The sequence below is a fragment of the Nomascus leucogenys genome, chromosome 7b, assembly GCF_006542625.1.
Source record: "Nomascus leucogenys isolate Asia chromosome 7b, Asia_NLE_v1, whole genome shotgun sequence".
NCBI lineage: Eukaryota > Metazoa > Chordata > Mammalia > Primates > Hylobatidae > Nomascus > Nomascus leucogenys.
The window spans coordinates 31,666,300-31,675,848 of NC_044387.1; the positions used below are offsets into that span (position 1 = coordinate 31,666,300).

The 9,549-nt window shown below is 39.2% G+C and overlaps 1 pseudogene across 1 annotated transcript; it reads left to right on the forward strand.

Moving 5' to 3' along the window:
- Nucleotides 1-7,882: 7,882 nt before the first annotated feature.
- Nucleotides 7,883-8,980, forward strand: LOC100579926 (annotated as a pseudogene). Its single transcript, XR_004030939.1, has one exon. The product of XR_004030939.1 is annotated as a very-long-chain enoyl-CoA reductase pseudogene (transcript).
- Nucleotides 8,981-9,549: the final 569 nt, after the last annotated feature.

Below are 9,549 nucleotides of genomic sequence, written 5' to 3' on the forward strand. Positions count from 1 at the left end.
TCCCTGAGTTCATCATTTTCTTTCATCACTTTGTCCACTGAACTTAGGAGCAATTGACCAGCTTCATTATGTTCCTTGGTTCTCCACATATGGTCAAAAATATTATGTACAGACTCACTGAACTCCTTGCCTCTCACGAGTGGTGAATCAACATTGCCAAATGTACTTATTTTGCATAACTCTCTAAACAGTTCATGCCAAGGACTATCAGTGTTTTCCATACTGTAAGAAGTAGAGTCCTTATCATTTTGGGGTCTAATTATATTAAGCAGCCAACTCCAGAAATTCCAAAACCAGTGAAAAAAAAAAACCCATCCTTAATATTCTGTTCCTCTAGAACCATTCCTGGTACCAAAATCTGTATTAGTCAGGGTTCTCTAGAGGAATAAAACTAATGGGATAGATATAAAGGGGAGTTTATTAAGTATTAACTCACATGATCACAAGGTCCCACAGTAAGCTATCTATGAGCTGAGGAGCAAGGAAAGCCAGTCCGAGTCCCAAAACTGAAGAGCTTGGAGTCTGATATTCAAGGGCTGGAAAGGTCCAGCATGGGAGAAAGATACAGGCTGGGAGGCTAAACCAGTCTACTTTTTTCACATTTTTTCTGCCTGCTTTATATTCTAGCCATGCTGACAGCTAATTAGATGGTGCCCACTCAGATTAAGGGTGGGTCTGCCTTTCCCAGCCCACTGACTCACATGTTAATCTCCTTTGGCAACACCCTCACAGACACACCCAGGATCAATATTTTGCATTCTTCAATCCAATCAAGTTGACGCTCGGAATTAACCATCACAGAATTCATAAAGGATCCTGGGAGGTAAAAAGCTCAACTGCATTGCATCAGGGAATTTATTTTCTGAGTGTTATTATTGACTTAATCAATGTTTTGTTATTCTTAAGGAATTGGCTACTATACTACTATTGTAGCAAGCCTACAACCCTGAAACTGAAATGTTCAAGAGACTCTCTTATTCATCTCCAGAGATTTTGAAACTGGAGAGAGAGAGATTGAGGATAATTTCATCCAAAACATTTTTTCCTAAACTATTTAGAAATACCTCTAGAATTATATAAAATTTATTTTTAAAAAACACACCATAAACCTGAAAATATATAGAAGTAGCATAACTTGGTGTGGAAGAAAGAAAGAAAGAAAGAAAGAAAAAAAGAAAGAAAGAAAAAAAAGAAGAGGAAGAAAGAAAGAAAGAGAAAGAAAGGAAAGAAAGAAAGAGAAAGAAAGGGAGAGATGGAGGGAGGAGGGAAGGAAGGAAGGAAGGGGGGAAGGAGAAAGGGAAGGGAGAGGAGAAAAAAGGAAGGAAGGAAGGAAGGGAGAGAGAAAGAAAGAGAAAAAAGAAAGAAAGGGAAGAAAGAAAGGAAGAAAGGAAAAAAGAAAGAAGAAAGAAAGAAAGAAAGAAGAAAGAAAAAGAGAAGAGCAAAGAAAGGAGTCATATGATCCCACAATTCAAAATGCTACTTGAAATCAGAGTCTGATAAACCTGTGGTAAATTGCATTCCAGTTACTGGCCAGTCCTGTAATCTTAAACCTCAATCTACATCTATGTCTGTGGATGAGAGGCAATAACCTCTCTTTGTTGTGGGTATTAACATAATACATAGAGATTGCCTCATATAGTGATACATTGGCTACATTGTAGCCATTCAAAAGATAATTTCATTTTTGTTATTTTTGTCTGCTACAGATATTCTGTAAGAGGGTAAAGATCCTCTAATTGTATATGTGTGAACATAGACAATGAAGACAAAGATGTAGAGCATCACTCTGAGAACTCCCTTGTTTTTCAGATCATATTTGAAGCTTTTAGGGGTTTACTGATAGTCACATGAACTAAGGGAAAGCAGTATATCTTTCACATCTACTAAACATCTCATTTTAAAACAGAAAACTGTGATCAATTCTTAAAAGAAAGAGAAATCAATGTAAGAATACATAGGAAACTGGTAATGTTGCCTCTAGGAAGGAGGAATGAGGGATAAACGTGGGGATGGTAGCATCGATTTTCACTTTACTCCCTTTTATATTTTGGTATAGTGTGTACACATTTTGGCATAACTATTTTAAATGGCATTTAAAAAAAAAACCAGACACTGAAGAGAAATGGCATTTAAGTAAATCAGCACAATGTATTCCAAGCAGTCAGGTCTTCTACAGTTTTGGAAAAACTGTGCTTTGCAGGGAATCAGTTGGGAGTAGAAAGTTTTCCAAGCATATTTTTCACAGACACGCTTTTTTATGAATCAAAGTATCTCTTGTGTATTCAAGTAATACTCTAAACTATCTTTAAAACTTATACATAGAAAACTATCATCAGAAGCAGCTAAGCAATGATTATTTAACTAAGTAGCAAATATTTTTAATAAAACAATATGCAAAGCTCTTGGCTAGTCCTTTGGTGGAGAGGTACTGGAAGGAAGTTGTAAAAGATACTATAAATGTGTTTAAGATATAAAATAATCTTGTTCTGGATTATGATGCAGTGGGGAAGATGAACACATTTTAAAAACCACTATAAGATATTCTGCAATATGTTTTATAAATTCATAGCATTAATAAATACTATATGACATGGAGAGAAAATGATATTTTTATGTATAGAGAAAATGATATTTTTATGTATAGAGAAATTGATATTTTTATGTATAGAGAAATTTAAGAAAGTGTCTTTGGAGAAGGTGTTAGAAGAACTGATACTTGATGGTTGTCTGTGGAGCAAAGGGCCTTGCAGATAGTAAGAGCAGTTCAGTTAAGGAGCTGGGGTTGGTGAGCACAGGGAGTGCTTAGACAGGAAAGGGTATGAGGGTACCAGGGGAGGGCAACACATTAAGAGACAGGCCAGGCGCGGTGGCTCATGCTTGTAATCCCAGAAGTTTGGGAGGCTGAGGCAGGTGGACCACCTGAGGTCAGGAGTTTGAGACCAGCCTGGCCAACATGGCGAAACCCCGTCTCTACTAAAAACACAAAATTTAGCTGGGCGTAGTGCCGGGCGCCTATAATCCCAACTACTCAGGAGGCTGAGGCAGGAGAATCACGTGAACTCGGGGGACAGAGGTTGCAGGGAGCCTAGATCCCACCACTGTACTCTAGCCTGGGCAAAAGAATGAAACTCCATCTCAAAAAAAGAAAAAAAAAAAAACAGCCAGACTCCAGTCAGGAAAGAGCCAAAGAGCCAAACCGCATCAGAATTTGAACATCAGGTTGAGGACTTTGAACTTTTTTCTAGAAAAACTGGGGAACATTTGAAGATTTTTCAGCCAAGTTAACATTTTCAGATGATAACTTTGTATCAGTATAACAGATGAACTGGCATGAGGAGCAACTCAGGACTGTGAGATTAGAATAGGCTTTTGAGATGGTACCTGAATAGGAGCCTCATTATATGTCAATCCTGGCTCTGACTGGTCCTGCCAAAGCAATAAAATATGAGCCTACCTGGGGGGACAACTCCAAAATAGGCATGTCTCATGCTTCTTCCTTTCACATTTTTTTTTTTAATCTGGAATTTCTGTTAACATCGTGAGGAGAAACACATGTCTGGCATCATTCATGATTACCTTAAGTGAAGAGGTGATTCAAAAACAACTGGCTCTGTTACACGGAGTGTGACCACAATTATGCTGGAGGTCACGGCTATTTGAATCAATAAAAGAATATGAGTTGAGATGTTGCTCCCTTAGGAGTTTCAGGAGAGTCCATTTTCAATATCTACACTAAGGTTTCTTCTAATTAAGGAAGATTTTTCCTTTGAAACTGGGGTTTTGTATAACAAAATATTATGCAGTAGCTTCCAGGGATAATTTCCTAAGGTAAGGTTTTAGTTAGAGCTCATGACTTGTCTTATAAATTAGATATTTTTTTTTCCCAATTCAAGAAGCTAAGAGTTACTTCTGGAATTCTTCGGAAGAGCTATACTGGTTAAGTGCCTGGCTCACAGTCTAAAAAATCCTTTTTTTGTTTAAGGAAGCTCAAGCAGAAGCCCTCAGTTCTGATTTGCCCACGGTGTCAAACATCAGAGGAATTTTCCAATGGGCCTTTATGAGTTTTATTTTCACTTCAATTAGGAAGATACCTGGGTGTTTAATGGGCACTTTTCAAGCTACTGGAGCAGAGCTAGAGCAAATGACCTCATTTACTTGGAGAAATAAAGTAACAGTGTCACAGATGCTTCGTAAAGCTTCACATAATTGCAAATGGGAGGTAAGGGAAATATCAGAAGAGAAATTTGGATCAAAGAACATTATAACCATATATGTAGCTGTGTTTCTCTTACCAGGAGCTTTCAAAACAATACACACTTACCAGCAAAGACAAGAGGAAAGCTATTTTCATAACAAAATATTCATTAAGAATATTCATTTTATTTAGCTGGAACTAGGTTACATTGTCAGTAGAATTTAACCAATTTCCAGCAATATGATTTTTCTGGTCATCAAGGGAATCTTTGTATTTGAGTTCTGATTTAGACCATGGGTTCTTTAGTTAAGAGAGGAGAACTCGAGTGTTCTGTTCATGTTGTTTTTAAAATATAGGCTATTTTAAAAGTTTCAAATCCCCTTAAGAATTAAGTTGGTGCCAGGGATTTCCAGGAAAAAAAAAAAAAACAGAAATAAAATAGTGAAGCTTGAAGAGCTTATAAAAAAAGGTTACTTGGGTATAGTTTAGCTTTCATACCAGGTAGTCATTGTAAAGGACAGGACTCTCCTGGAACAGTGAAGAAGAGAAAAAGGCTTTACCAGAAAGAGACCTTTGGAGAGGTTTAGGCAAATCTGGGGAAGTAGTGTTGCCTCTGGAAAAGATTTATACACTCAGGTAGATGTCTCTCTCCTACCTGAAGCCACATGGAGCAGAAAGCTGTAAAACTTTAAACATCCAAGCAGAGTGAGCTAAGAGAACTCTGAAGGTAATCAGAAGTCCTAAGGAGGCAACTTAAGGTCTGGTTTCTGATCAGCTGTGAGTTGTACTTAAAAACTTCTCCCATTCAGAGAACGCTTTCAGTGAGGCCTGATTGTGTGACAGCTGTGATAAAACACCAAAGTACTAGTGTGGTGAGTCCACAGTGTGTCTATGAATGATTTTAAATTTAGGAAGACACCCTAAATGAGTTAGATTTAAATTTGCACTTGTTGATAAGAATGAAACTTAATAAAACTTTTACTTCTTTAAAAGCATTTTCAATATTAGAGCTTATATAAGTAGTATGAGTAAATGTTTAAAATGTTAACTGCTAACTGCTGTTTTGTTATTTTAACAAAGGTATTGGGTGGGTAGGAAAGGAATAGAAATAACTAAAATTTAAGGCTGTGATCAGTGGTGCATGAAAGTATACTCAGTGCCCACTTTTTTCCGGTGGCAGCCACCTGTTTTATGCCTGCAGAATTTATGTAAAAAGTTGCTGAGTGTAATAAGCTCCAAATTATGGAGAGAGGGCCGAAAAACAAGACGTTATTTGGAACAAGTGTAAGAAATGGTAGCTGTAGCTATTCCATGTCTCTGAAGTGTGACAAAGTCTGAATTCCAAAGTTGGTCATTTCAAGTATTTCATCAAGCTGTAATTTAATCTCCAGGGTTTATCTCTTTGCTTTTAAAGGATTATTCATTAAACTAAGCCTATAGCCATTCTGGAATAATCCAATTTGCTCAGGACACATCATGTATAATACTACCTCACTTTTTTCCCAACTCCTTTATATTGGTGTTAGGTTACTGACCCTCTGAACATCCCTGTAAGGCATATATCAATGGTCCTATATTAGTGTTGAAACAGTTAAATCACAGACAAGTTGGAAGGCTGTGCTACTGTAAAATATATGACATATATTTTGTGTATTTTGGGGGATGGATATTTTTCTCTTTTTTTCTCACTTAGCAAGATGCATGACAGACTAGAGAGAAGGGAAAGTAGACAAATTCATTATTTTTATTTAATAGAGGCCATACTAAATCCCCACAAATTTCTAAACTATTTGCTTTGGTTTAGGTTTCCAGACTATGAAGAAACCTTACAGAATTGCCATATGAACAGCAACTATTTAAATGTTCATCTTTGTAGCCACTAATTAAAATAAAGACGAAAAATTTAACAAACTTTTATTTTTGGAAAATACATTTAATTTGAAATGAATATGTAGCCTACTTTTTTTTTTAAAATAGTCTTCTTAGGAAAATAAGTCGAATTATTTTTGTTTTCTATCATGCGGGGTTGAATTCAGGTTTCGTAGGTAGTATGGAGGCTTACACAAGTAGAGATCTTAAAGCAAAGTAAAAGAAAATTACAAATACAATATTAGCTATATGCAAATATTTACTGAAAATAAGAAAAGCATCACAATAAATTTCAAAATTTCCCAAGGTCACAATTACAATCGACATTGAAAATCCAGAAAAAGCATAATAGTTGTATGAATTTATTGTCTGTCTCTAACTTTTTCTGTGTAATTTAACATTATAGTAATGTAATATTTTCTATAAACAGAATAGAAAGAAACTTTTGTCTTTGCTCTATCATAGTTGAATGAGAATTTTTGTTCAGTCATTTGGAGAAGTTTCTCTTAGCTCCATAAATCATATCAATAATGTTATATAGGATTGCTGTCAAGTACATGGAAAAATCTCTATCAAATGTCTTTCATAGAAGAACTTGCAATTTCAGGTGCATTTTCAGGTTTCTTGTGCAGTGACTAATCTTATATGCTCTTTGAATGAGCACGATTGATGACAATCAAAGGATCTCCCTTTGAGTCCAGGAGCATTAAGAGGGTACTTGGAGCTATTTCTGCATTCCAACAGGTAGCAGTTACTTACCTGTGCATTGAAGTGGTAGTGGGCCACATAAATGTATTCCACTAAACCCAAACTAAAAGTATCCCCAACTTAACTTCTCTTTAGCCAGATTCCAAATGTATGTGTGGCCATTCCAAACCCCACGGCACTGAGGGAAGTCAGTATGGAAAGTGACAGCAGAACAATTGCAGTTAAAATGTCTTATGATTGGAAATTTCACAAAAATTATAACGCTCTTGTAAACATTGCTAGGGTACCCTTAATGGAAGAGCCTGCATAAGTGAAAGGCTAAAATCGTTGTAAATTTACCTCTGTTAAATTTAACAAACTAATAAAGCTACAGATTTGTTTAGAGTAAAATTCAGAGTACTAATGTGGGTGAGAGTTAAGATATATACTGATGGGCATTCTTTTGTTATGCAATAAATAATGACGTGAGTTGATTCCAGTACCATATTTACTGTAGCAGTATATGAGTGAGTGTTAATAACACTAAGATTTTTTTTTTATTTTATTATTATTATACTTTAAGTTTTAGGGTACATGTGCACAACGTGCAGGTTTGTTACATATGTATACATGTGCCATGTTGGTGTGCTGCACCCATTAACTCATCATTTAGCATTAGGTATATCTCCTAATGCTATCCCTCCCCCCCTCCCCCCACCCCACAACAGTCCCTGGTGTGTGATGTTCCCCTTCCTGTGTCCATGAATAACATTAAGATTTTTATGAAGGGACAGTAATTTTTCTTTTAAGTTCAGTGAATTCTAGTGTTAAGTAAGTCCCCCAAATTTAAGTGTTCTCAAAGGCATTATGTACAGCTGAGGTTAAGGAGTAAATGGTCAATTAAATAATAAAATGTTTAAATGTTTGGCTACAATAATGAGAAATTTTGAGCATTTTTCTGAATATAAAGTTAATCCTGAGACGGCAAAAAAAAATTTAAGAAAGTACAAGTAAACTACCAAAAGGCCAAATATATGAGGCAATATTGTTTGGGGACCTCTGTAAAGAAGATCACGTAATGCCACTTGGTATATAGTGTTGCGGGAAGTCAGGGCCCCGAACGGCGGGACCCTGTGCTGTGCCGCACAGTTAGGCAGCAGCAGCCACGGAGCAGTAGCCGCCGTGGGAGAGAGCCCTGAAGCACTAAGAGGTGGAGATCCTGGACGCAAAGACAAGGGAGAAGCTGTGTTTCCTGGACAAGGTGGAGCCCCACACCACCACTGCAGAGATCAAGAACCTCTTTGCCAAGACCCCTCTGCAGTGGTACTCTGCCCACCAGTCCCTCCACCTGGATCCCAAGGGCAAGTCCCTGAAGGATGAGGATGTTCTGCAGAAGCTGCCCATGGGCACCACGGCCACACGCTACTTCCAGGACGTGGGGGCCCAGATCAGCTGGGTGACGCTCTTCCTAACAGAGTACGGGGGGCCTCTTTTCATCTATCTGCTCTTCTACTTCCGAGTGCCCTTCATCTATGGCAACAAATATGACTTCACATCCAGTCGGCACATGGTGGTGCACCTCAGCTGCATCTGTCACTCATTGCACTACGTCAAGTACCTGCTGGAGACGCTGTTCGTGCACTGCTTCTCCCATGGTACGGTGCCTTTGTGCAACATCTTCAAGAACTGCACCTACTCCCGGGGCTTCACCGGGTGGATGGCCTATTACATCAATCACCCTCTCTACACACCCCCTACTTATGGAGCTCAGCAGGTGAAACTGGCACTCGACATCTTTGTGATCTGCCTGTGCTTGGCAACTTTTCCATCCACATGGCCCTGCAGGACCTGTGGCCTGCTGGGTCCAAGACCCGGAAGATCCCGTACCTCACCAAGAACCCTTTCACGTGGCTCTTCCTACTGGTGTCCTGCCCCAACTACACCTACCAGGTGGGGTCCTGGATCGGTTTTGCCATCATGACACAGTGTCTCCCAGTGGCCCTGTTCTCCCTGGTGGGCTTCACCCAGATGACAATCTAGGCCAAGGGCAAGCACTGCAGCTACCTAAAGGAGTTCCGGGACTACCTGCCCCTGCGCATGCCCATCATCCCCTTCCTGCTCTGAGCGCTCACCCCTGCTGGGGCTCAGCCCCTCACCCTGGTGGCATTCTGGGGGAGGAGTGGGGCCCACAGCTCTCCAGCACCTGGAATAAAGCCCGCCTGCCCCAGTAGTGAAAAAAAAAAAAAAAAAATATATATATATATATACACACACACATATATATATACACATATATATACACACACACATATATAAAATTATATATATATATATATATATATATGAAATTAGCTGGGTGCAGTGGCATATGCTTGTAGTCCCAGCTACTCGGGAGGCTGAGGCAGGAGAATCACTTGAACCTAGGAGGCGAGGCCAAGGTTGCAGTGAGCCGAGATTGCACTCCAGCCTGGAGGACAAGAGCAGACTTCATCTCAGCCTCCCCGGTAGCTGGGATTACAGGCACCTACCACCACGCCCAGCTAATTTTTTGTATTTTTAGTAGAGAAGGGGTTTTACCATGTTGACCAGGCATGGTGGCTCATGCCTGTAATCCCAGCACTTTGGGAGGCTGAGGCGGGCAGATCCCCTGAGGTCTGGAGTTCAAGACCAGCCTGGCCAACATTGTGAAACCCCTTCTCTACTAAAAATACAAAAAAATTAGAAGGGTGTGGTGGCAGGCACCTGTAATTCCAGCTACTCAGGAGGCTGTGGTGCATGGGCTGAGGGAACCCACCCCC